The sequence below is a fragment of the Crocodylus porosus genome, unplaced genomic scaffold (genome assembly GCF_001723895.1).
Source record: "Crocodylus porosus isolate Cpor-Errol unplaced genomic scaffold, CroPor_comp1, whole genome shotgun sequence".
NCBI lineage: Eukaryota > Metazoa > Chordata > Crocodylia > Crocodylidae > Crocodylus > Crocodylus porosus.
This window is the reverse complement of record NW_017728906.1, coordinates 74,554,808-74,582,014: the sequence shown is the minus strand read 5'-3', so window position 1 is coordinate 74,582,014 and position 27,207 is coordinate 74,554,808. Positions and strand designations below refer to the sequence as shown.

Sequence of the window (27,207 nt, the reverse complement as noted above, 5' to 3'; positions counted from 1 at the left end):
GTCGAATGGTCACAAACTCCTGCAAGACCGTTTCAGGCTGGACATAAGGAAGAATTTCTTTACTGTCCGAGCTCCGAAGGTCTGGAACAGTCTGCCAGCGGAGGTGGTTCAAGCACCTACATTGAACACCTTCAAGAGTAAATTGGATGCCCCTTTGGGCAGGGGGCTGGACTCGATGATCTCTCGAGGTCCCTTTCAGCCCTAATGTCTATGAAATCTATGAAATCTTATAGAAAAACTGGCCAACTGTGGCCTTGGCTATATCACAGTCCACTGGGTGGGGAATTGGCTTTGAAGTCGGACCCAGAGAGTGGTAGTTGATGGAAGTCAATCATTGTAGTGTGCTGTGACCAGTGGGGTCCCCCATGGCTCTGTCCTTGGTCCTATTCTTTTCAACATCTTCATTAATGATGTTGCCATTGGTGTCAGAAGCAGGCTGACCAAGTTCGGTGATGACACTAAAATTTGGGTAACGCATCCACACCTGAGGACAGGATGATGATCCAAGCCAACATTTACAGGCTCAGAAAATGCGTGGATGAAAACCTGATGGCCTTCAACACCTAAAAATGGAAGGTACTCCACCTTGGGAAGAAAAGCCAACAGCATGCTTATATGCTTGGCAGTGCTACACTTGCTAGCACCATGGCCAAAAGGGACTTGGCGGTCTTGATTGAACACAAGGTGAATATGAGCCACCAATGTGATGTTGCAGCTGGCAAAGTGAGCAAAACACTGGTTTGCATCCATAGATGCTTTTCCAGCAAATCCCAGGATGAAATCCTCCTGCTATACTCAGCCTTCGTGAAGGCCGCAGCTGGAGTATTGTATCCAATTCTTAGATTCATGGAGTCATAGATTCATAGATGTAGGGTCAGAAAGGACCTTGTAGATCTTTTAGTCTGAACCCCACCCTTGGGCAGGAGAGAAATCTGGGCTCAAATGACCCCAGCTCAGTAAACGTCAAGACGCCTCTTAAAGACCCCCAAATTAGGAGCCATCACCACTTTCCTTAGAAGTTGGTTTCAGATCCTAGCCACCCTGACTCTGAAGTAGTGCCTTCTAATGTCTAGTCTAAACCTACCCTCTAACAACTTATGGCCATTATTCCTTGTTACTCTGGGAGGTGCTCAGGGGACCAAGATCATAGAATCATAGAAGTAGGGTCGGAAAGGACCTTAAAGATCTCCTGCCAGGGTAGGAGAAAAAACTGGGCTCAAATAAGCCCAGCTAGGTAGGCATCAAGCTTCCTGTTAAAGACCCCCAGGGTAGGAGCCAGCACCACTTACCTAATTGTTTGGTGATGTAGCCACCCTAACTGTGAAGTAGTTCTTACGGATGTCTAATCTAAACCTACTCTCCAACAACTTGTGGCCATTATTCCTTGGTATGCCAGGGGGCGCTAGGGAAAACAAGGTCTCTCCCAAACCCTTTTGGCCCCCCCATTGAGTTCATAGACTCTCACCAGGTCCCCCCTCAGCCTTCTCCAGTGAAGGCTGAACAGGTTCAGGTCCCTCAGTCTCTCATTGTAGGGTCTGCCCTGTAGTCCCCGGATCATGAGGGGGCCCTCCTCTGGACCCTTTCAATGTTGTCCACATCCCTCCTGAAGTGTGCCGCACAGAACTGGACACAGTACTCAAGCTGTGGCCTGACCAGTGTTGCATAAAGGGGGATGATCACCTCCTTGGCCCGGCTAGAGATTCACCTGTGGATGCACGACAAGGTGCGGTTAGCCCTGCCAACCATGACCTTGCATTGTTGGCCCATATTCATCTTGGAGTCAATAATGACTCCAAGATCCCTTTCTTCCTCTGTGCTCTCAAGAAGGGAGTTTCCCATCTTATAAATGTGCTGCTGGTCACTACTGCCCAAGTGCAGCACCCTGCTCTTGTCAGTATTGAAACACATCCTGTTTTGCTAGCCCACCCCTGTAACCTATCCAGGTCTTGCTGCAGTCTTTCCCTTCCTACTAGCATGCTCACCTCACCCCAAATTTTGGTATCAACAGTGAATTTAAACAGAGTGCTTTTCACCCCATCATCCAAATCGCTGATAAAGAGATTGAGCAAAGCGGGCCCAAGGACCAAGCCCTGGGGCACTCCGCTGCCCACTTCTCCCCAGGTCGAATATGACCCATCCACCACCACCCTCTAAGTGTGACCTTTCAGCCAATCTGCATTCCATCTGACTGTGTAGGTATCAATGCCACAGTCACCCAATTTTTTAATGAGGATGGGGTGGGAGATGGTGTCAAAGGGCTTGCTGAAGTCCAGAAAGACTACATCCATGGCAACACCTGCATCCAATGCTTTTGTGACCTGATCATGAAAGGCAAACAGGTTGGTCTGACATGACCTGCCCCTAATGAAACTGTGCTGGTTGCCCTTGAGCATCATCCCTGAAGCTGGCCCATTGCTGATGTGCTCCATGATGATCTTCTCAAAGAGTTTCCCTAGGATTGAAGTAAGACTGACACGCATATAGTTGCCTGGGTCCTCCCTCCTCCCTTTTTTAAAGAGGGGGACCACATTGGCTACCTTCCAATCATCCGGCACCTGGTCCAAGCACCATGAGCACTTGTAAAGCCATGCCAAGGGCCCTGCAATAACCCCTGCTAGCTCCCTCAACACCCTAGGGTGGAGAGCATCTGGACCCGCTGATTTGAGCATGTCCAGCCCTTCCAGAAGCTCTCTAACCTGGTCCTCCTCAACCTGACGTCTGGAGGCATTCCCCTCAAGTCTGTCTTGCATTACGGTGAGGAAGTCCTGGTCCCTACACAAGAAAATGGAGGTGAAGAATTTGTTAAAGAAGTCCGGTTTCTCCTCTGGTGCAACCACCAGATTGCCTAGAGGAACTTGCAGGGGCCCCACAATTCCCAGTGCTTTCTTCATCCTCCCTATATATTTGAAAAAGGTCTTTTTATTATCTTTGATTTTGGATGCACATCCTAGCTCTATGTCCACCTTAGCTTTCCTGACAGCCCCTCTACAGGCCCGAGCAGAGGAGGTATACTCCTCTTTGGAGATAGCACCCCCCACTTCCACCAGGTGTACGCCTCCTTTTTGGCAATTAGGCATTCCCGGATGCCTTTGTTGAGCCAGATCTCTCCCAACCCCCGCTGGTCCCCCCTAGTAAGTTTATAGGTGGCCACCAGGTCCCCCCTCAGCCTTTTCTTGTGAAGGCTAAACAGGTTAAGACCCTCTCCTCGTAGGGTCTGCTGTGCTGCCCCTGGATCATACGAGTGGCCCTCCTTTGGACTCTCTCAATGCTGTCCACATCCCTCCTGAAGTGGGGCGCCCAGAACTGGACACAGTACTCCAGCTGCGGCCTGACCAGTGTCACATAGAAGGGAAGGATGACCTCCTTGGCCCTACTTGAGATGCATCTGTAACTGCATGACAAAGTGTGGTTAGCCCTACTGACCGTGTCCTCACATTGGTGGGCCATGTTCAACTTGGAGTCAATAACAACTCCAAGATCTCTTTCTGCCACTGTGCCTTCAAGAAAGGAGTTCCCCAGCCTATAGGTATGCTGCTAGTTCTTACTGCCTAAGTGCAGTATTGAATCCCATCCTATTTTCATTTGCCTACCCTTGTAACCTGTCCAGGTCCCCTGTAATCTGTCCTTTCCTTCTAGCATGCCCACCTTACTCCAAATCTTGGTGTCATATGTGAATTTAAATGGGGTGCTTTTCACCCTGTCATCCAAGTTGCTAATAAAGAAACTGAACAGCATGAGCCCAAGGACTGAGCTCTGGGGTACTCCACTGCCCACTTCTCTCCAGGTCAAATACAACCCGTCCACCACCACTCTCTGAGTACTACCCCTCGGACAATTTGCAATCCATCTGACTGTGTAGGCATCAATGCCACAGTTGCCAAATCTTTTTAATGATAATGGGGTAGAAGACTGTGTCAAAGGCCTTCCTGAGGTCCAGAAAGACTACATCCACCATGACACCTGTGTCCAGTGATTTTCTGACCAGATCATAGAAGGCAATCAGATTGGTCTGACTGGATCTTCCCCTAATGGAACCATACTGGTTGCCCTTCAGCATCATCCCTGCTGCTGGTCCATCACAGATGTGCTCCTTGATAATTTCCACAAAGAGCTTCCTCAGGATTGAAGTAAGACTAATGGACTATATTTTCCTGGGTCCTCCCTCTTCCCTTTTTTAAAGATGGGGACCACATTGGCATTCTTCCTGTCATCTGGCATCTGGCCAGAGCACCATGAGTGCTCGTAAAGCCATACCAGGGGCCCTGTGATAACCTTCGCTAATTTCCTCATCACTCTGGGGTGGAGAGCATCTGGACCTGCTGATTTGAAAACATCCAGCCCCTTCAGAAGTTCCTTAACTCAGTCCTCCCTGACCCTAAGCCTGGCAGAGTTTCTCCTGAATTCGTCCTGGATCTCAGTAGGGGAGTCCCAGTACCTGCACAAGAAAATGGAGGTGAAGAATTGGTTAAAGAGGTCTGCTTTCTCCTCTGGTGCAACCACCAGATTGCCAAGCAGGGGTCCCACATTATCTGGTGCCTTGTTCATACACCCTATGTATTTAAAAAAGGACTTTTTGTTATCCTTGATCCTTGATGCTAGGCCTAGTTCCGTATCTGCCTTAGCTTTCCTAACAGCTCCCCTACAGACCCAAGCAGTGGAGGTATACTCCTCTTTGGTGATAGCCCCTCCCTTCCACTGGGTGTATGCTTGTTTTTGCAATCAAGCATTCCCAAACGCCCTTGGTGAGCTTGGGGGGGTGGGGGGAGGCTTTGGGGCACTCTTGCTTTCTTTGCTTCTCATTGGGAGTGTCACCCCTTGGGCTCTGAGTATTGTCTCCTTAAGGATTGACCACTCTTCTTGAGCACCCAGTTCCCCTACTCTCCAGGACCCCAGTGCCTCTCCCACTAATCTCAACTCATTGAAGTTGGCCCTCTTGAAGTCAAGGGCTACTGCCTTGCTGCAGGCCCTTGACACTCTGCACTGGATGGTGAAATCCAGCAAGTGATGATCACTATCACCCAGGTGGTTGAGAACTTGGAGTCCCCTCACCAGATCATCATCTGTGGCCAGGACCAGGTACTCCTGGTGGGACTGTGCACCTCCTGGATTAAGTGGAGGTCCTGTATTTCAGCAAGGAACCTTCGTGAGTGGTCAGACCTGATTGACTGCTCCTCCTAGCAGATGTCCGGATAATTTAGATCACCCATGACAACTGCATCCCTCCACAAGCTGACCCAAGAATTTGTGGTCCAGCTCTTCTCCTTGGTTGGGGGGTCTGTAGTAGATCCCCACCATTAAGTTCCTTTTCCCATGGTCCCCCTGTATCCTGACCCAGATCACTTCAGCCTGCCCCTCCTCAGACCCCATCCTGCTGGTTGAGGATGTGTATTGCTCTTTAACATACAGCACCACATCCCCACCTTTCCTCCTGCTCTATCCCGCCTGTATGGTCTATAGCAGCTAATGTTAACCGCCCAGTCATGGGATGAATCCCACCAGGTTTCTGTGAGCCCTACTATGTCTGGGTTTGAACTAGCAATCCAGACGCCAAGTTCCTCCTGCTTATTCCCTATACTATAAGCATTGGTATAGAGACATTTAAAGCCTTGAATTGGTGTGTGTGCCACCCACAGATTCCCAGAACTATCTGGACCCCTCTTGCTTACCTGGGTACTCCTTATGCATGTCACATGTCTTGGTTGGGAGGTGTCCTCAAGTCCTCCTGTGGCCCCATCCCTCGGCAAAGCTAGTTTAAAGTGAGCTGCATGAGATCAAACAACCTGGAAGAGAAGATACGCTTGCCTTTAGGAGAAAGGTGTAGCCCATCCCACCCAAGCAAGTCCCCTGCACAAAATTATGGGTCGTTATCTAGGAACCTGAGGCCTGCCTGGTGGCACCAACTCCATAACCACCAGTTGACCTTGCAAGTGCAGGCCTTGTGTTGCTGTCCATGCTTACTTACTGGGAGAATAGAGGAGAATACCACCTGTGCCCCCATCTCCTTGAGCTTGGCCCCCAGGTCCTTGAAGTTCTTCATGATGCAGTCTGGGTTGCCTCTGGCCTCACCATTTGGTCCCACATGGATGAGAACTATGGGGTACCAATCTGAGGGTCAAATGTAGGCAAGAATCCTCTCTGTGATGTCCTGAATCCAAGGCCCAGACATGAAGCAGACCTCTCATGCCATGGGGTTGGGTTGGCAGATGGGTCCCTCTGTTCCCCTTAAGATGGAGTCCAGATGACAAGGACCCAGCATTTCTTCCTTCTGATGTTCCTTCTCTGCACTATCTGTGTCTTGCGTGGAGTGGCGTTGTCCCTGCTGGAGACATCCCTTTTGTCCTTCTCTGCCACAGCTGCCAGGGCCTCATACCTGTTCCCCAGTTGTACTTGGGGAGCTTCCACCATTATAGCTTGAGTAACCCTGCATCTGGTGGGTACCTTCCGCCACTCCTGTGTTGAACACATCTCCTGGGGGGACTGTACACTGGATGACTGGTCCTTCACTGAACAGAAATATGAGTCAATCTCATTCTCGGCAGCCCTGATCCCCTGCAGCCTGCTCACCTCAGCCTGGAGCTCCCATACCTGCTCCTCCAAAGCCCTAAGTTGGGCACAGGAGGGGCAGGCAAGGGAACCACTGCCCCCCCCACTAGCTGCTGGGACCCCATTGAGTCTCCCCCACAGACAGGGAGGCAAGGAGCTACCAACCCTACAAGGAGCTCCGTCTGGGTGGAGGCCTTAGAAAAGCCCAGAGCAGGTGGTGCTCTCCACATCTGCATCTTGTCCGTGGAGGTGAGTCTACTACTCTTGCTTGTTGGAAGCACCCTTCCAGGCCGCTACCGCATGCCTGCCTCATGCTAGTGCTGGCCCAAATGCCTACGTGCCATTACAGAGGGTGCCAGTTTGTGTGCATGGCTCAGGAGCATGGCTCCCTACTGGCTGAACTAAGAGGAATCCAAAGGGCTTCCCCTCCAGATCCACCTCAGCTGTGCTGGCACCCTCTGCCCCACTTACCTTAGGGGGTCAGCTGCTGCTGCCCCCTCTGCAGCCGCCGCTGCCACTGCTACTGACTGCTGCCCCTGCTGCCAAGGTAAGGGGCCACATGTGTGTGTGGGGCACTCGTGAGCCCTGCTCCCTCTGCTCCTGAACCCCAACTGCCTATTTTGGGCTCCACAATTTAAAAAGGATGTGGAGAAGCTTGAGTCCATAGGAAAGCCTTGCACATTATCAGAGGGCAGGAAAACAGGACTTATGATGAGAGGCTGAGAGCTATGGGACTCTTCAGCCTGGAAAAGCACAGGCTCCAGGGATACCTGGTGGCTGCCTATAAATATATAAGGTGTACATCAGGATCTGGAGGAATGCCTGTTCACCAGAGCACCCCATGGGATGACACGATCAAACTTCTCCAAGACCATTTCAGACTGGGCATAAAGAAGACCTTCTTTAAGGTCCGAGCCCCCAAGACCTGGGACAGACTGCTGCCAGGTGGTACGAGCACCTACTCTGAACTTCTTTACGAGTCAGTTGCGATCTTGCTGGGATCCTGTAACCCCAACTGACTTCCTGCTCCTAGGGCAGGGGGCTGGACTCAACGATCTTCTGAAGTCCCTTCCAATCTATGAAAACTATGAATCCTTTGAGAGAGCATGCGAGACAGATTTTTTTTTTTGAAGTCTTTAAACCTTTAGTATTCAAAACAAAAACTTGGAAGTGAAAAAATGTGTAGTCTTCCCAAGAAGCACCCCCCATCATATCATCAAGGTTTAAATTTCTTCCTCCTCCATGCCCTTTATGTAGTTACACTTTAAAGATTAGCTGTCCATTTTCTACCTTGCAGAGTGCCCCTTCAGTGGCCCAGCATGACACAAACTGATCCACATTTTGTTGCAAGATGATGTGTCCAAACTCAAATGTGATGCATACCTGGACCAAGAAGAAGAAGAGCTGGAGGGTGTCATCAGAACCAGCCCCTGAAAACTGATTTGTGCCACCCTTCAGGGTAACCATCTTCACCTGGCCCAGCAGGAAGCTGTCCAGGAGGGTGACATTCCCTTTAGTACAGGTTCAGTGTTCACGGAGACTTGTCACATGTTCATTTTAAGCAACTCCTGGACCTCTTAACCCCTAGATTGTCCACATACTAACACCTGTAACTAGTGTGACCTCCTCCATAATACATACCAAACCAAAAAAAATCCAGTAATTCCTGTATCAAGTCTGTAACTTTTTATATGAGCCACAGTCAGCCTTTTAGAAAGATACACAGTCTTGTTTTAAAGACTTTAAATGATGGAAAACCCTCATATCCTGCAGTAAATTGTTCCTGTTTCCCACTGTGTTAAATATGGGTGTCTTTTTTCTAGTGTGAATTTGTCTAACTTTACTTTTCCAGTCATTAAATTTCATTACGCTGCTGTCTGCCAGATGCAAAGCTCCTCTGTTGTCAATAGGCTTCACTTTTGTGGGTTTTTATAAACCATAATCAAGTTCTCCCTCTCAACCTTCTCTGGGATTAACTGCAAAGAGAATATCTTTAGTCCTTTGTAATTGCTGATAATTGGATGTAATATCTTTCTTATACCTAGACAGGTTTACGAATAATCTCTATTGTAATCTTTACTTGCCAGCAAGGGAACAAGGCCATCTACCTAACAATCATCTCTTTCTGGCTAATTTCTATCCCATTCACTTTTCTTCCTTATTATTCTCATGTAAGTAGTTCTAGATAAATTATCAGTAGTAGCTTTGGTGATAGTGAAGGCATGTCTTAAACTGTGATACTATAGGTAACGGACTAAATCACTCATATATAGGGACCTACAGAATTCACAGTTGTAGTGGGCTGCACAGCAACATCTTTAATCTTGCAGGCTTCTCTGCACAGCACCCGCCAATTGCTAATTGTCTGAGGGACCCTGGTGGCCCTGTTGCTTACTGCTGACCAGCTGGAAGGCAAAAATGGTGCCATAAATTACAACTGTAGTTTTTGCTTCCCTGCTGATCAGCAGGGATCCTGGTTTTCTCTGATAAAAATAATCCCCAATTCTTGGTCTAAAAAAAGTAACCCAAAATCCATATCTTTCCATGATCAAAATGAAACACCACTAAATATAAATATAACTAGAAATATAAATAGTGAGTAGTATTTAGGATTACCACCCTTCAATGCAAATGTCAGGTGGGCAGGGCTTCCAGTCCTGCCCCTTAGCCCCTCTCCTTTCCCCTTGCATGGTGTGTAACTTCACCAGCCCTTCCCCCTCACCACAGTCACGTGATACGTGACATCAGCAACTCTCCCTCTTGGCCCCAGTCATGTGGTATGTGACATCAGCAACACCGCCTCCACACACAGGCACGTGGTATGTGATATGAGCAACTCCACCCCAATCTCCAGTCATGTAGTGTGTGACATCAGCAACCCCACCCCAACCCAGCCCCCAGTCATGTGGTGCGTGACATCAGCACCACATGGTCCATGACATCAGAAGGACAGCCCATGCTGACCCTCAAAGCCTAACCCCTCAGGCTGCAAGAACTTCCCTAGATCATGTGGTGTAGTTATGGCCTATCAGGTACCAGACTGATATAGCCCCCTGCCAGAGCACAGGCATGGGCTATGGGATGGCAGGGTGGTGGTGTGACCCCTTTAACAACCCAACCCACCACCCCCAACCAATTGAAAGAGGTTTCAGAGGCCTCAGACCTCCCAAGAATGATGCTGAACCATCATCATGCTGAGGGGGTGGGATTTGGGCGCCAACCCCACCAGGTCTACCTGCTTTTCCCAACAACCCCTCTGTTTATCTGAGACAGTGCTAAGGCAAGCAGGGGCGGATATGGATTCTTTCACAATGCCTGCAGGCCCACTCACTACAACCCCAAGATGGCTTTATAAAAAGCATTACTATAGACATAGTTTTGAGGAGGAGACATGGCCCCTTGCCCAAAGACTCTTTGAGACTCCTGACCCTGTTCGGGAAGGTCCAATGAACAGGCAAATGGAGGAGGCCCAGACCCTTGAAGCATATGTTGAGAATTTGGAAGAGGGTATCTGTGTGCCATGGTTTTAATTTGTCCTCAATGGTTTGAATGCAGCACATGGGTGTTAGTGTGGGGCGGGGTGCTGGGGGAAGCAGTTACCAGACATGTCTACACAGAAGGCTATGTTAAAGGAAGTTTATTACACTCCTGGTGAAGCTGGCAGTTTTGGCGGGGTGAACATGCTTTTTGAAGCCACCAAAAGGCAGAATAAGGTTCTAAACAGAAGTGGGGTGGCCACTTGGCTTTCAGAACAGGATGCTTACACCCTACACAAACCAGCAAGAAGACATTTTAAAAGAAACAAGACTGTTGTTTCAGATATTGATGCACAATGGCAGGCAGATTTGGTGGATATGCAGCAGTTTTCCAAACACAATGGTGGGTTTAAGTTCATCTTAACAGCGATAGACATATTATCAAAGTATGCCTGGGCCATGGGTCTAAAAGACAAGTCAGGTGGTGAAATAGCTTGGGCCTTTAAAACCATTTTTAAGGAGGGTTGTGTATCTCAAAAATTACAGACTGATTGGAGAAAAGAATTTTTAAATAAGTCTTTAAGCAAGCTGTTAAAACAGTATAATATTCACCGTTTTCTGATGAATAGTGAAGTGAAAGTGGTGGTGGTAGAGAGGTTTAACAGAACATTAAAACCAAAGATGTGGAAGTATTTTACAGCCCACAACACCTTTTGCTACATTGATGTATTACTAGAGTTTATAAAGAGATACAACCACAGTTTTCACAGAACTATCCACACCAGGCCTGGTGATGTGAACATCTCAAACTCTCAAAGGGTGTGGAAAACTGTTTACGGGGACTATTTCAAAATCAAACCAGCAGCACCCGTGTTTAGAAAAGGAGACCACGTGAGAGTGTCTAGGACCAAAGGGAGATTTGAAAAAGGTTATGAACAAACATTCACCGATGAGGTTTTTATAGTGGATGAAATCCTTAGATGTGTGCAGACGCCTGTATAACATCTAAAAGATCATGAAGATGAACACATTGAGGGTTCTTTCTACCGTGAAGAACTACAAAAAGTGAACTCCAAACAGGACAGAGTTTACAGGGTTGAAAAAGTTCTAGCAATGAAAGGAAAGAGAAGAAAGAATCCAGGAGGTCTTGCTTACAGCCAATGCTAAATACCCCCTAGACCGCGTGGGTGTGAAAGTGTTTAGTATTCCTGAAGGCAGCCGCATCAGCAACCAGGAAAATCTGTTTCTGGGGCAGTTGCCCAAACTCATCATCACTGGGTTTGTGGATAATGATGTCTTTAGCGGGAATTATGCTAAGGACCCCTTTAACTTTAAACATTACAATATTAATTTTGTGGCCCTCTGTGTTGATGGAGAACAAACCCCGACAAAGCCCCTACAACCAGATTTTGAGAACAGTAACTGCATGAGAGAATACATGCAGCTGGTGCAGACAGCTGGTAAACATATGAAAGACTGGGCCCTGATAATCAACTGTGAGGAGTTTGCTCTGGGGTACACCTTATTTACCTTTGACCTTTCCCCTGACCAGGAGTGTGCTGATCATTATTCGCTGATTAAAACTGGAAACCTGAGAGCAGACATACACTTTGCTGTGGCTTTGCCCACCATGGTTAACATGATTGTGTACGGGGCCTTTGACAACATCATAGAAATAAATCAGAGGAGAAACGTCCTGTTTGACTATATGTGAAGATGGACACTGAACAGCCATCAGGGTTTTATCCTCAGATCCTTATGCCAAAGAAACTTTCTTAGACATTTTCCCCTGCGACTGGCTTCCTAAGACTCAACTGTCTAAAAGGCCCCTGAGTTTGGTGGTCAACACACACCCGCATAATCAACCCAGAGAACACTGGTTGGCTGTTTACTTGGATGATCGGAAGCACAGAGAATTTTTTGACTTATACGGTCACCTCCCAAACAGCACTCTCTTTCCTCAAAGCATTATGTTGTTTTTAAACAAGAATGCTATCAACCCTGTTTTTCAGATGAAACAGTTATAACACCCCCAGTCTCTCGTCTGCAGGTACTATTGTATTTTTTCTACATCACGGCACCAAGAGGCTATCATTTGAATGGATTTTAAAGTTGTATTATTCCGATGATATAGCGCAAAATGATAGGGGGGTGATGCATTTTGTAAGAAGTAAATGTAAAAATTTCTGTGTGGCTGGGCCTGCTCAAAACGTGTTTCAACATGCCCAGACATGTATTTCTTGCTATGACTTTCATGAATGCTTTAAAACACTCAGCTGATGTTGTGTAAAGCTGTTGTTATTTAAATGTGTGTGTGTGTCTACATGTTTTCATTCAAAAAATCCCCTGTAGACAAAAACTTTATAGTGGTATAGAATAGTTTATTTCAAAGTGTAAAACTGTACATGGAGAGCCAATGGCTTGTAGAGACAGTTTTTCACTTCTTAGCCAGTATTGTTAGTGTTTCTTGGTCTGAGGCAGATACTTCCAGATGATCATGATTCCTGACGTTGCCTATAACAGAAGATGTTACGTTCAGCTTGACCGTGGCCTTCATAAAGATGTCCCGGCCTTTAGGCAGGCATTTAGTAGTCCCGGTGTGAGTCTGAAGGGTTCCCCGGACCAGGTCGAGCATGTTAGACCCCTTGAGGAGTATCCCTTTGTAGATGAAACCCCCTTGATCAACCCAAGAAGAAATATCCTTGTGCTGGTTCAGCTTAGCAAGCAGTACTTTAGCATTTTTCCTGTATCAGGCATGTACGTTATCCAATACTTCCTGAATGACTCTGTTGGGTTTTGTGGGGGTCTCTAGGGAGTATCCAACTTCTAGGGGGGTCTGTTCCAGCAGAAATAGGGTTAATTTCCCTCTGTCCAGATCACCCTGCTTTAGGTAGGTCAGGTATTTCTGAAGCACGGATGCATACAGTTTAGCCTTATCATATTCTGCTGACCCCAGTCTTTGGAGAATATCCCTCATTTCAACATCCAATAAGTGGGTTGCATCAGTCCTGATATTTTCCTGCGGCGGGGGGGGGAGCCCTTAATTGTTCCAGCTCGCGTTTGGGCACCAGGTACATTTTTTCTGTGTGCTCCATTACCGGCTAGCCAAAAGCCCCGTAATCAGAGGAAGAGCAAAACTAAACATAGGTCCAATAAATCCCCCAGACTGTTTCACCAGCTGTTTCTTTTTTTTAAGTGGCAATATTTTGTTACTTAGGTTTTTTATGATCTCCCATCTCTTTTTCAGCACATGAATTCAATGTGGTGTCAAAGGGATGTTTCCTTTTCAGGTGTTCAGAGCAATTTCTGAAATGACTGCTACTAAATCATCAGAGGCCAAGCAAAGTATAGCTTTTCTCTGCTGTGGGGAGGATTGAAGAAGCAGTTTTAAGAGAACCAAATTTCTTTTTACATGGCTATACATGTTCCCCTTCCACCGTCTCGAGAACTAAGAAGAGGCTGCCACTACATTATCTCTTTTTATTCCCACGTGCTGTTTTTTAAAAAGTGTAAGCAGCCAGTAGGTCGGGGGGAAAAAGCCCTGTTCTTAATCTAAAAGCATCTGGGGTAGAAGCATTTAAATCAACCACCAGATACCCATAAGGTATTTTAGTGGCATCCTGAAAAGCTTCTAGAAAGAACTGGGCCTTACCTGAGTACATCTGCCGCGCCAGGGACACTATCTGTAGCTTATCTCTGGGGTTTTTAAACAAAACCATGTATTTTGTGTTAAAGGCAATGGTGTGGCTCCTTTTCCCTTGACAGAAAACATTTTGAACTATATACATAATGCTAAGATTCCAATGGTGCATGTGCTTGGTAAAGGCTTTCTTGATTTCACTGCTGCCACAGGCAGAGTCCATCAAATCATCTACTACAACCATATTTATTTTATTAGGAGGAAACAAACAGTTGTCATTGAGACTGTCTGGTAGACCCTCCACAAACTTGATAAAAGAATATTTACAAAGCAGTTCTTTATACAAAGGCTGCCAACAGCTGTAGCACCATACAATATTCTCCGGCATAACAGACAACATACTATCAGCGTGATCCAAAAGGTTTTTTATAAAGTAACTTTTACCACAGTTGCTAGGGCCTGCCAAAATCACAGAAAAGGGGTGCTTCCAATGCATATTAATCTTTAAAAACCACAATGGAAGCTATTAAAGTTTTCTGTGAGGACCCTTTTGTCATAAATGACTTTCTGTGTTTTTCTCAAGGTTTTGGTTTCTATTTGTCACAGGGGCACTCACATGCCCTGTTCCTAAGAAGGGAGAAGGCCAGCTGCCAATCTCCAGGGGCAGCTCAGGTGCTGGTTGCTGGGGCAACCGGGTTGGTCATGTGACCAGAAGGGGGCAGGGCTGGGCCTTTATAAACAGCCCATGCCAGAGCCTAGTTAGCAGTTTCCTTCTGGCAGTCTGAGGTGTAGGAGGTCTGCAGGAGAGCTGAGCAGAGCTGAATTGATTGTTGCAGCCTGAGTACCCAAGCAGCTACAGCATGATGAGTGTGGAGAGGACCCTGACTGGGAGGCCTTGGCGAGAGAGCCAAGTGAGCGTAGACCCTATGTTATAAGCCAAGAGGCTTCTTGTTGTTGTGTTTCAGCCATTTGGCTTTTGGTTCTGTTTTTGTTACTGTTACACCGGAGGACCGGGTGAGGCTGTAGGGGTGCGAGGAGGCCTCACAGGAGCTCCCCAGTAATCTGGGGGTTCCTGGTGCCCAGTGGGGCACAGTGAACGGTGCCAGGTGGACACAGCTGTTTGCGCTGGTGGGGTGTGTTGTTGAGGGGTGTTGACCCCGGCCCTGTGGAGTGATACATGGAGAAGCCCCAGTAAGGTGAAAGACCCTGATGGTGTTCCAGGTGTCCAGGCATGGCCACGGCCACCTGAGCCCCAACCAGGGGTAGGCCTGGAAAAGGGTCCCTGAGGGTTTCCACAGTGGTGGGGATTCTGAAGGGCCAAAGGAGCCAGGTAAGGCTTAGGCCGCTTGAGCCCCATTGGGAATTGATAGAAACCCCAGCAGGGGTGTGGACTAGAAAGGGTCCCGGAGGGGCTCCACAGTAGTGGGGACCCCAAAGGGTCAAAGAGGCCAGGCAAGGCTCAAGCTGCCTGAGCCCAACTGGCAAGAGTACGGACAATAAGCCCGAGAGGGCTAATAGATATAGGGGCGCTGGTTGCGTGACAAAGCCCGGGGGGCGCCAGACAAGGGGCGCTGGTTGCGTGACAAAGCCCGGGGGGCGCCAGACAAGGGGCGCTGGTTGCGTGACAAGCCCGGGGGGTGCTGGGCAGGGCGCGGAAAAGGACCTGATAAGATCCGGAAGAGCAACGAGGCTTGGGGCGTGCTAAAGGGGAGGTAGGAGGGACGCATAGCCTATAGGGTTGGGGGTGCACCAGGTCACCCCATACAGAATGGGGAATACTACATGCATAGGACAGTGTCCAGGGTGATAAGTGGCAGCCTCCCTTATAGAAACATATACCAACAAGACGTGGCGGGCAAGAAAAGAGTGTGCTGGATCACCCTAATCGGGCATGGCAGGGGGCGCTAGTGGGATCACGGCCGCCCCTGCGCCCCACTCCATGACACTATTGTCCACTTGCTTTTGTTCCTGATGATAGAGTGCTGTTCTATCAAAATTGTTTTAGGGGTGTCCACAGCAGGGTTTGCCCCGTAATCTAGAACAAGATCTCTCAAGGTTTCAAAGTTGACTTTTTTCACTGTTGGGCACATTCAGTGCCCTTTGACCTTCAGGCAAACCTTTCCCTCAGACAACTTGTACCCATAGGTTTTCCAACTGGCTGACACAAACTCTGTGATGTGCCCATCTGGTGGGATTTAACTGGTGAGCTCGCCTAAATAATCGCCTACTGGGGGGTTTCAAACTCCCTCGCAGCTCACAAATATCACAGAGTCTGTGTCATGGTACAGGCACCGGTCTTGCAAGCTTTCTATCAGCTCGTACAACTCTAAGCATGCATAAGCGGTGGTGAAACAGGCTATAAAAATGTTTGTGTTACCAGAGACCATGTAATGCTCTTTGGCATGTTTCCAAGTCACGCAGGCTGCCTCATCATCAATAAAGTCGCAAGATGAAATTTCACAGGCAGGAGAAAAGAGGTAGCCAAAAAGTTCTTCGGGGTCTCTAAGAATGTTGGTGTTGGGCAAGTTGGTTCTCTGACCAAACTTACCACACAAAGAATTTAGAAAAAAAACTGCTATTTGGCGCTTTGCAGGGTTGGGTTTGATATGCTCTGGGAGTAAGGTTATGCCTTTTTGCAAAAAATTGACCATGTATCTCTTGTTTTTCTTGGTTGGTACACCAGGCGGGGTAGCCTGAGGCTTTCTGCTTGCGTTGGATGCGCATTTTTATGTACTGTTGAAAAAGGGTGCTAGACTTCTCTGCAAAATGCCAGTCTTCATAGATTTGAGCTACTCTGTACCTCTTGGCAATAGCTTTATTCTATTCTGGTGTGCACCACGTACCCAGGAGGGCCCTCTCTTCATCAGTGTGGTTGCACTTTTGCTGTCTTATTTCCGCACAGAGGTGGCACAGCGTAAACATAAGTTTCCCATTCACCCTGGTGGGTAGCACAGGAAAAAAAAATGGTTTCACGGTGGATACAGTTTCACCCTAGCTATTCCAAAATAGCTCAACAGGGGTTGGAAATTGTCATGAATAATTTCAGGGTGTCTGGTTGGGTATTCCTTCATTTTGTTTATGGGGGTAAAGACTGCTAAAATCATAATAGTGTATTTGTTTGCTGGGTTTAGTTTGGTAATATAGAGAGATGGTGTTAGTTCTCCCCCCAAAAAGAGCTTCCTTAGGTACCAGTAGAGAAGGCAGCGGGGTTCTGTTTAAAAAATCTGCCAGCTCCCCATCCATTTCTAACAGAGCCCTCCACTTGTGCTCCCCAGTGGTCCTAACGGTAAACCCCTCCTTATTGAGATAATCAGTCTTGTGCAATGCCCGATAATTCAGAAACCCTAAGGTAGTCCCTGTCAATGGGTTCTGGTCTTTCTTATTGTAGCAAGTGACACAACTGTGGGGAAAAAAACACCCATTAAATTCAAACGCTATAGGTTCCCCATCAATGTTGGCATAGCCATCTAAAAAATAGGGGCCTACCTGAAATTCACCAACCTGTAAAGCATGTTGAATTTGAATATTTTCTTTCTCTGAAATGTAGGTTAGCCACTGAATAGATGGGGTTGAAAACCTCTTTTTCTGTCTGTTATAGTTCTCTGGGGGGGAGAAGTGCTATGGTCTGCGGTTCCAAAAACGTAAAACTGTACTTGGCCATGCAGACGGAAGCCAGTGTGATGTATTGGAAAGGATCTATGCAGCGTACTACATTTTGGAGTTTTTCCTTCAAAACTGGCTGACAATGAAGTAACCATCATAGCCTTTAGCGTTGTGAGCTATGAAGGTGTAGTCCTTGAACTTTTTATCCATAAAGACCTTAATAAAATCAGACAGGCACTCTGTCCTTAAACTCCCAAGTGCTTTCTGGCTTTTTGGGCTTAGCTTTACAAGCTTTTTGGGGGGTTTTGCCTGTGGCTTTCTGCATTTCCCCCCTCCCCCCCCCGTCTTTAGTTTCATTGTAAAAATGTAGTTGGGCATGTGCATCCCCATCTCCTGCACACATTCAAAATCATAAAAAATGTACTCCTCACCTTCTTCAGGCTCTTTAATCTGATGCATAAGGCACCAGTGTTTGTTTACATCTGTGATTTTTCCCATTACACTGTTTGCACTGCCACCCCTTGCATTTGTGCTTTTTGTCCATGTAAGAGTTATACTCATTGCACAGAGTTTTAGTCAGACATTCAATCCGTTTTTCAGAGGCCAGTGCCACGTGCCTTTCTAAGCATTTTTTGGAATGACAGAACAGCTTACAATTAGGGCACCTCTGTGTCCTGCCCATGTTTTCAGAGCAGTTTGGGCTCAAGCAAAGACAACATCGGAACCTGCATGTGTGGCTATGGCTGTGCAATGTCTGACAGAGTTCGCAATAATTTCTCATGCCAAACATCTTTTTCACATCCAAAATACCATAATAATGTTCACCATGTAGCAGAAGAAAACAGGTGTCAGGGTATCTGGGTGCGTCCTGTGTCTTAAAGAAACTCCACCCAGTTTTTTCCTTATGCAGCACTATGTGAATGTTATCCTGTTCAAGGTCTTCAAACAAAGGTACTTGATGGAGCATAACCTTTTGATATATAGACAGGCCTAATTTCCTATGCAGTTTTTTGGCACCATCTAGCAGCTCAACATATATGGCCCCTCCTATGTCTTGTAACAGCCAATAGACTGCCTGCAAAGCACAGGTTAGTATCATAGGTATTCAAGTCAATTAAATACTTCCTCTTTTTAGTAATGATCTGGGAATAGACCTTATAACTCTACGGCTTCCACCTCCCCGGCCTTTCACAACAACCACAATCAGCCAAAATGTTGAATCAAGCAATATTTCTCTCTGGCTTTGCAACAGGTTACTGAAACACTCTAAAAACAGCTATGGGATCACATTGTTTAAATTAAAAGCTCAAGAGTACAAACAGTTTGCCATGCTATCTGCCTGAATACGTAACTGTGCATAGTCATTGCCTGTGAATCTCTGTCAGAGTTCTGCTACAGTTTCTTCCACTCCTCGGGTTATAGCTTTGTATGTCACGTGCAATAGCACACACTCCAAATTCACAAAACAGAACTCCTCCATGTACCTCATGCCTCCAAACCCGGCTACAGACCACTCTTGCCTTCTTACCTGCACCATATGTACATCTGGTAAAACATCCTCTGGTGACTCAGGAGACCAGGGGGTGCTTGAGCGATCCTCTAAACTGTCTTCTACACCTGATTTGTTATCCCAGCCCTCTGACTCTACAGGTCTTGGTGGTGGGGAAGGCCTGGGTGGTCTGGAACATTTGAGGGACCCCCTAATGGGCTTCCTAAACCATTTTTTCCACCCCCTCTCTCTGGCTCCAGGGGTTCTGGTGAAGGGTCAGGACTGGAAGGAGGAGAAGTGTTTGAGGGATCCCTAGGGGACTTCTTCTTTTTTTTTTTTTTTTTTTTTCCCCCACCCTCAACCTGTGTTTAGTCTTCCCCATGCTCCTCTTTAACCAGGCCCTTACTTTTCACCCCACAAGCCACTTGCTGGTTTGCCACCCATTCTTACCTCTGTGTTTACCATGACTCCCCCTCTTATGATACAGACAACACCTTCTGTCTGAGTTACACAGACTACCTCCTTTCTGAGTAAAATTTATGCTTTTCTCTGGTAGTAATCATGATCTTTCAAAGTGCTCTGCACACTCTTTCTGAGATGTATATGCCTACCAGTACCACCCCAAATCCCCCTCTTTTATTGGCAATAATCGTGATCTTTCAAGACAAGGTAATTACACCCATCCTGAAAATCCGCTCTTTCAAATGCTTGAGGACAAACTTAAACCATGGCACAAAGATACCATCTTTCAAATTCTCAACGTCTGCTTCGGGGCCTGGGCACTAGGTCATAACTGTATCACATGATCTAGGGCAGTTCTTGCAGCCTGAGGGTTGGGCTTTGGAGGTCTGCATGGGCTGTCCTTCTGATGTCATGGCAGAGTTGCTGATGTCATGCACCACGTGACTGGGGGTTGGGGCAGGGTTGCTGATGTCACATATCACATGACTGTCTGTGGACTGGGTTGTGGGTAGAGTTGCCAATGTCACGTACCATGTGACTGGAGTCAGGGGCAGGGCTGGTGATGTCACACCCATACAAGGGGAAAGGGGGCAGGGTTAAGGGGGCAAGGCTTCTGGTCTTGCCCACTTGTCACATTTGCACTGAAAGGCAATGAGCCTATATACTACCTGTGTTTGTATGCTACTCCAGTGGTGTTTCATTTTAATCATGGAAAAAAGTGAATTTGGAGTTACTTTTTTAAACCTGGAAATTGGGGAACATTTTTTATCAGAGAAAACCAGGATCCCTGCCAATCAGAAGGAAGCTGTGAGGCTCCTCCACCAATCAGCAGTGGGATGCTGCACAGTAGAACCTGCAAGATTAAAGTAACTGCTGCATAGCTCACTTCTGCCATGAATTTGGTAGGTCCCTAATCATATGCAAAGGGGCCACTATCATCCACAGAGATTAGACATCTAGAATGCAAATAAAATGGAAAAATATCCAAATCATCTAAGTCATAGATAAGGACAGAAAAAAGATACTTAGAAGGCGTGAATACTGGGAGAACAAACAACTCCTCATCCTCCCATTAAAACTTTAGTAAAGACAGCAAAAAAAACAAAGACATTATAATTTGTGTCTTATACAGGTAACCTGGCAACCTAGTAATATGTATTCATAAAATGACTGCATCATAATCCATTATGACAACCTTAATTCCCCAAAATGTAAATGCTTGACTTCACAACCTTATTTTGGAAGTTTTGTTTACTTTGCTTTAATCTACCTGTGTAGGGGTAACTAAAATGATTATATTCAATGTATATTAATTTGTACTTGAGCTATGGCTGCAGGATTGCACTTGGATTACTTTCTCTTGCTTAGCAGGACATTCAGTTTTGTAATGTAGTCTGTTCATTTCTGTCTGAGCAAGAACCATTATTACCTTAAATTACTCATATTACTTTGTTAATAAAAACTACTGTTTTAATCCCATTTGCAGATTTTTGTTATCTTACACAAACAAAAATTAAATAATCTTTAGAAAAATAGATAATGGTGGGCAGTCAACTTCAATTATATGTAATTTGTAAATATGATTTTCCTCATAAGTCCCAGCACTGGAACTTAAGCATCCTTATTTAAGCATTAGATAACACAAATCACCATTCAATGACCAATGCTCTGATAAAGATTCTACTCAAAATTACTGTGTACATCTACATCTTTTCTTTTCTTTTTTTGCTTTAACATATAAGAATGACGTCCAGCAATGCCTGATTTTATTTCAGAAATCTGTAAGTTCCAACAGTTTCTAAATACAGATTACTTCATGAAATAAAAAGGAATCAATTTTTATGTTTTAACATTGCTGGCTGGTTTAGCAATTCTTTTATAAGTTCTAAATCCATACCTACAAATGCAAATAATTGTATAATTGAACTCCAGTCTGTGTACTATAAAACCATTTAAACAGGAAAAACAGTAATAACTGCACAGTGTGTTGTGTAGACATGGCCACTGGGTGCATCTACACATGCAAATACTGCTGGAAGTATTTACTACAGTGTAATTTACTATAGAACAAACTCATCCTGGAAAGGCATTTATATGTGCTCCCATTTGGGAGGAGATTTGCTGCTCCTGCTCCCTCTGGCTCTGCACCAGCCAGGGAGAGCTGCAGCCTCTTCTTGTGTGCTAGCCCAGGGCCTGGCATGGAGCATGCAGCTGTCTCCTGGTTGGGCTGAGGGAATCTTTTCCTGACTCCCGAGCAACCTGCTGCAAGTTAGGCTCTATCTACAGAGGCCAGGTGAGGATTATGTTCCCCTGCTCCATCAGGAGGAAGCTTCCATCCTCAGCTCCATGATTGGGGGAGGAAGCTTGGAAAGAGCTGCAGGGGATGAGCAGGTCTCAACGCCTGCTCAGTTTTCCTGATGGGGCAGATAGCAGTGATCTGCCCCTCCAGTAGATTGGGGTAGGGGGCTGGGACCTCTCTCCCCTGCAGCTCTTTCCAAGCCCCATTCCTTGATTGACTGATTGGGGCATTGGGCTGGGAGAAAGCTGCAGGGCTGGGACCTGCCCCTGACTGGGACAGTTCCCAGCCTCCCTAGGCTACATATGGAAGTCTGTACATGCAGCTTGGAGATGGCTGGGGACAGCCTCAAACAAAACTGTTCCCAGCCAGGTCTAGGCTGCATGTGCAAAGTACCCTGCACAGCCAAGGGCTCCCCCTGAACAACCTCATTCTGGTGGGATGGGGGCTGGGAAATTGCTTCCTGCCCCCAGAAATTACATGCTTTTGGGGAGGGCTCCACCACCAGAGCCTGGGCAAAGATGATGTCCTCCTACCCCAGCAGCAGGGAGCTCCCTGCCCCTACTCTGTGTTGGTTATTGTGGAGAAGGGCCTGGGAGATTGTTCCAAACCCAGCTCCATGATGGTGATCATGGAGTGTGGGCAGGGAACAATCTCCTCCCCCCACCACTACCCAGTGAAGAGGAGTAAATTTGGTCCCAGCTATCTACATGTTCTTTACTGCATGTAATTATTCAGCAAGTAATTTTCTATTTGCATTTGTAGGTAGCAAATTAACTGCTAAATAAATCAAATTATTGCACAGTAAGCATCTGCATGTGTAGACGGTGCCTAACTATGCAGTAATTTGCTCTACTGTGCAGTAAAGTGTCTCATGTAGACATTCTCTCTTGCTTCTAGTCTGACAGAAACATCTCAGTTTCTTCATTCCCCTCCTCCATTGCTGTTAATGCACCCCGGTTCAGTTTCCAAAAGAGAAAAGAAAAAGAGATTGGATAACACTTAATTTGTGGCCTCTTTGTTATAGAACTGTGATGAGAATCGGTGAAATGCAGGTAGAAACTAAGGGTGTGTGAAGCAGGCCATATTTGATTTGCATTCAGATTCAGTCCAAATTGGGGGACAGTTATTCAATTTGTTGATTTGGATCACTGTCCCTATTGAATTCGGCTGAAGCCAAAACCGAAGATTCGATGCTGATTCATTGAATCAATGATTTAGCCATAGACACATCTTTTAAATGTTTTTGTCGACATACCTTGAGGTGCCAGGTGTGGCTTATGAGTGCTGCGATGCTGGGGTGGATGAAGCATTTCACAGGAGCACTGGGAGGGGTGGGGCTACATGCTCAGCCGCAAGCTCAGCAGCCGACCAGAAGTACTTCCAGTCCGCTTCTGGATCCGACACCAAGCACACTGTCTCCCCCATGTCCCCAAGCTCAGTGACAGGCTGGGGGGGGCGGGACTGTGGGTCTGCCCCTGACCCAGGAGGCACCAGTTGCTGAGCCTGGGAGATGCTGGGGTGGGGGCAGCACACTCCCCAGTGGACCCAGAAGTGGACTGAAAGTGCTTCTGGTCTACTTCCAGGTCTGCTGCCAAGCACACTGAGGACCTCCCCATGCTCCTGTGGGACACTCCATTTGCCTCACCATCCCTGCATTCATGAGCTGCCTGGTACCTTGAGGTATGTAGAAAAAACATTTAAAGCTATGTCTATCCAAATTTTCAAATCTTTCCAAATCTCTTTGAATCAATTTGGAGGGTGCTGCTTTGATTTGGAGAGATTAAAGGATCTCCTGATTTGTTTTAGATTTGGAGGTTTGGCTGCTGAATTGGGCCCAATCTCCACCAAATCAAATCAGAACCCAAAGCCTCGCACAGCCCTAGTAGAAACCTCTTCTGAATGAAATATTGCCTAGAACCTAGGGGAGTCTTTACACATCATCCGGGAGTTGTGGGAGAGGTGCTTTTAATAGAGCATCTCTGAGAGCCACTCTAATTAAAGCGGCCACAGCATCCTGTGTATTCAGCATCCCACACTTCGAAATGGTGGTGGGGGGGTGCTTTAACTAAAAATCATTTTAAAGCTCCCTGCCCACCATTTTGAAGCATGGGGACACCGAATAGATGAGACAATAAGGCTGCTGGAGTGCACTAATTAGCACCTGTCTACAGGCACCCTATGTTTCTAACTTCCTAACCACGGAGCTACTGGGCCTAAAGCATCATAAGGCCATTCCTCTTCTCCACTGGTATTTAAAAACTAACTGTGGACACAATCTTGTGACTTATACTTGTCCACTACATATGTGTATACATAACTGTGTACTTAATATAGCCTACTGCACATGTTCAGTTGCTGTTTAGGCTAGGTGCTTACATGTTTTACTGTATAGGGAATAGATTAGCACATGATGCTTCAATTAAAAAAATGTTACTTAGGCTGCTAGAAAACTGCCTTTTGGCAGATAAAGTGAAATATAACTCTTCACTTAGCATTGTTCAGTGTTATAGATGAATGATATAACTAAACTCTCTCTTATGAATAAACACTCATTACTCATTTTTACTCATGCAGTTTCCATGATGATATAAAGAGCTACAACTTTTCTAATCTTTCAGCTAAAATAAATAAGGCCCTCATGAACCATAGAACAAAAAATACTATGTATGGTTTTCACTTTTTAAATCACATTTAAAAGGGGAATACATATGCATGCATACGTGCACATGTATGTATGCATATATACATGTGTATATATATATTGAATTATATATCAATATATAATTTTAAAATACTTTGACCTATCTTGTATTTCTCATTGGTATGTCCTGATTCAGTATTTTGCTGAACAAGCTAAAGTAAATAGGTAGCATACTTGGAGACAAATTTAAAAATTATTCCTATCATTGGTGGTATAGGCACAAATAAAATCTGACAATGTGACAAAATCTGCAACATAAGACTGACTACAATTTACATGAGGCTGTCTGTGATGTGAAAGCTATTCCATAATGAGTGCAACACAGAACAAAAGCAATTTTCGAGTAGCAGAGAGAGTTGTCCCTGAGAATAGCAAATCCTTACAATTGCTCATATCTTGCAAACATAATTTTGGCCAACTGATTTTTTTCTTAAATACAATATTTAAAGTGACATTACATACAATTCTCAGAATAAACCATAATACAATGAACGAAACTATTCCTTGCATTCTGAATGCATAAAATATTTACCAAAAGCACTTGGAAAATTGAAATTATGATTTTCTTGATAGCATTATTTCTTTATCACTTTGAATCATTTTCTAATTGTTTGTTGAGTTACTTCAGCTTCTTTTTGTCAACCATAAACATAAAGGCAAGCAAACAAACCAACATTATTATAATGTTACACCTTTTTTTATTAAAGTAAAATTCTTAAAGATATAGGCAGGGCATTCTTGTATCTTATGGGGGGGGTGCTTAGGACCTTTTCTGCCCTGAGATCCCCCATAATTCAAACCCTGTATATAGTTTAACTAAACAATTATACTATACGCTTTGCTTTACTATTTAAAATATTTATTATAAAGTTTAAAATAGAACACCTGAGTGTCATGAAATATTAAGCTTTTTCAAGTAAAGTATTTATCTTCATAATGGTATGTTTGTACAAAGTTGAGAACCTTTAGGCACTCACAGTTTGTTTGTTTTTTTCTATTTGGAAAAAAAGTTTGTATTTAGCTACCACACTATATATATAACACATATTAAACTCCTTTTTCTGGAAGAAGAGAGTTTAGTTATAATACTGGGGATTTAATTGTGAAAAGTACAGAAAGGGAAGGAAAAGATATGGGTCTGGAAATTGGTGACAAGGTAATAATGGCAGTATCAATTGCCACTCCCCTTCTGCCAAATTTCCCAACCCGTGAGAATTATCCTGGGCTGGATAACATGGGCCTGAATGTTAGATAGTGCCAGTGTGCAATATATGAATGCATTTGGGAATATAGGGTCAGACTGGCCCAGCATGCGGCTGCTTCTGAGCAGATTTATGGCAGCCTCCACTACTCCAAAACTTGGCCTAGACGTAGGCACTGAAGGTCTAGGCCAGGTGGCCACAGGCATCCAAGAGAGGCATAAGGGCCCCGAGGCAACTACCAACATTTTCAAGCAGCCCTGTTTAGGGAAGGCCTGCTTGCTTCACATGAGGGTGTTCCTAGAAAAAGTGGGTCAAACAAGCCTTGCTTCACTACTTACATCCTGTGTCAACTGATTTTATAAACAGAATTGCTTGCTGAAATATACAGACTTTTACCCCTGGATATGACTTTGATCTGGATTCAGATCTGAGGAAAGCGGCTGTGTTGAGTAACAAGTTTGCATATGTTGAGTAATAAGCCTGCATTTCAGAATTGATGTTGTAGCTCTTTCAGAAACTCAGCTCCCTGATACAGGCTTCATAAAACAAAAGGGCATTCATTTACTGGCATGGCAAACCTGTAGGAGTTAGGAGAGAACACAATATAGGTTTTGCCATCAGAAATGAACTTATATCATCATGTGAAGCTTCAATTGCAGTGCCCATATGTACCATGACACTTTGAGTTAGACTACAGAAGAGATTCATCAACCTCATCAGCGTCTATTCCCCAACCCTGTAAGGTAGTGATGAGGAGAAGGACAGTTTCTATCAACAGATGGAAGAACTTATCATTAGGATTCCATGGAAGTAACCCATGCTAATGCTCGGAGACTTCAATGCTGGGATCCTGGGTAGGTATGGCTTTGGATGTATGAATGACAATGATCAGAGAGTTCTTGAGCTGTGTGCCAGTCAAGGCTTCTTGGTTACCAACGCCCTCTTTGCAGGTAACATCAGAAAAAAAAAACATCATGGAAATACCCAAGGTCCATGTCAGTCTGGACTTGGTATTGACAAGACATATACACTTGAAAGATATCCTGCATACACTATCCGTTCAGAGTGCAGACTGTGACACAAATCACTCCCTTGTCTGCTGCAAAGTAAATTTTCAAGCTAAGATCCACCACAATAAACCTGCCAGGCAGCATCATATTGACTTGTGCCAAATCAAAGATCCTGTCAAGAAATTTCTTTTCAATGAAGAAATACTAAAGTCAGCCAGAATGAATGAAACTGCATCAGATGCATGGGAAGTCCCAAAGACTATTATGTACAATGCAACAATCAAGAATTTTGGAAAGACTACTAAATAAAAACTTCTACTACTAAATAAAAACATCTACTCATTTGTAGACTCTTCAGAGGTACTGCTGGCACTCACTGAGAGAAAAAGAACTGAGACAAAAAGAACTGCCTTAATCATCTACAACTGTACTCCTAATACTGATTTGCTCAATAATTTAAGAGAAGCTTGTAAGGCTCTTCAAACAGCTTCCAGGAGGGGTGCTCAAGCATTTTGGCCTGGTCTCTGTGACAGCATCCAGCAAGAAGCTGATGCAGCATCCGACAAGAAGTGACAGTAGACAGTTGTATGAGGTTATTAGGGAAGCCATTGGCTGATGAACTACAAGACAGCTCCTTTGAAAGACTTGGATGGTAATATCGTAACTGACGAAGGGAAGCAACTGGAGAGGTGGATTGATCACTATGGAGTGATATACTCAAGGCAGCCTCTACTACACCAACATGTGCTAGAGAAATTGCTCGAGTTTGAAATGATAACTTG

The 27,207-nt window shown here is 45.5% G+C and overlaps 1 long non-coding RNA gene across 1 annotated transcript in view; it reads right to left on the bottom strand.

Annotated features, from left to right (window-relative positions):
- Positions 1-18,522, bottom strand: part of LOC109305987 — a 27,173-nt gene extending 8,651 nt beyond the window's left edge. The window contains exons 1-2 of the long non-coding RNA XR_002099801.1: positions 18,455-18,522; positions 2,526-2,537 (exon numbers count right to left, since the gene is read on the bottom strand). This is a non-coding gene — a long non-coding RNA (uncharacterized LOC109305987). The remainder of the gene's footprint in view (positions 1-2,525; positions 2,538-18,454) is intronic.
- Between the last annotated feature and the right edge of the window lie 8,685 nt (positions 18,523-27,207).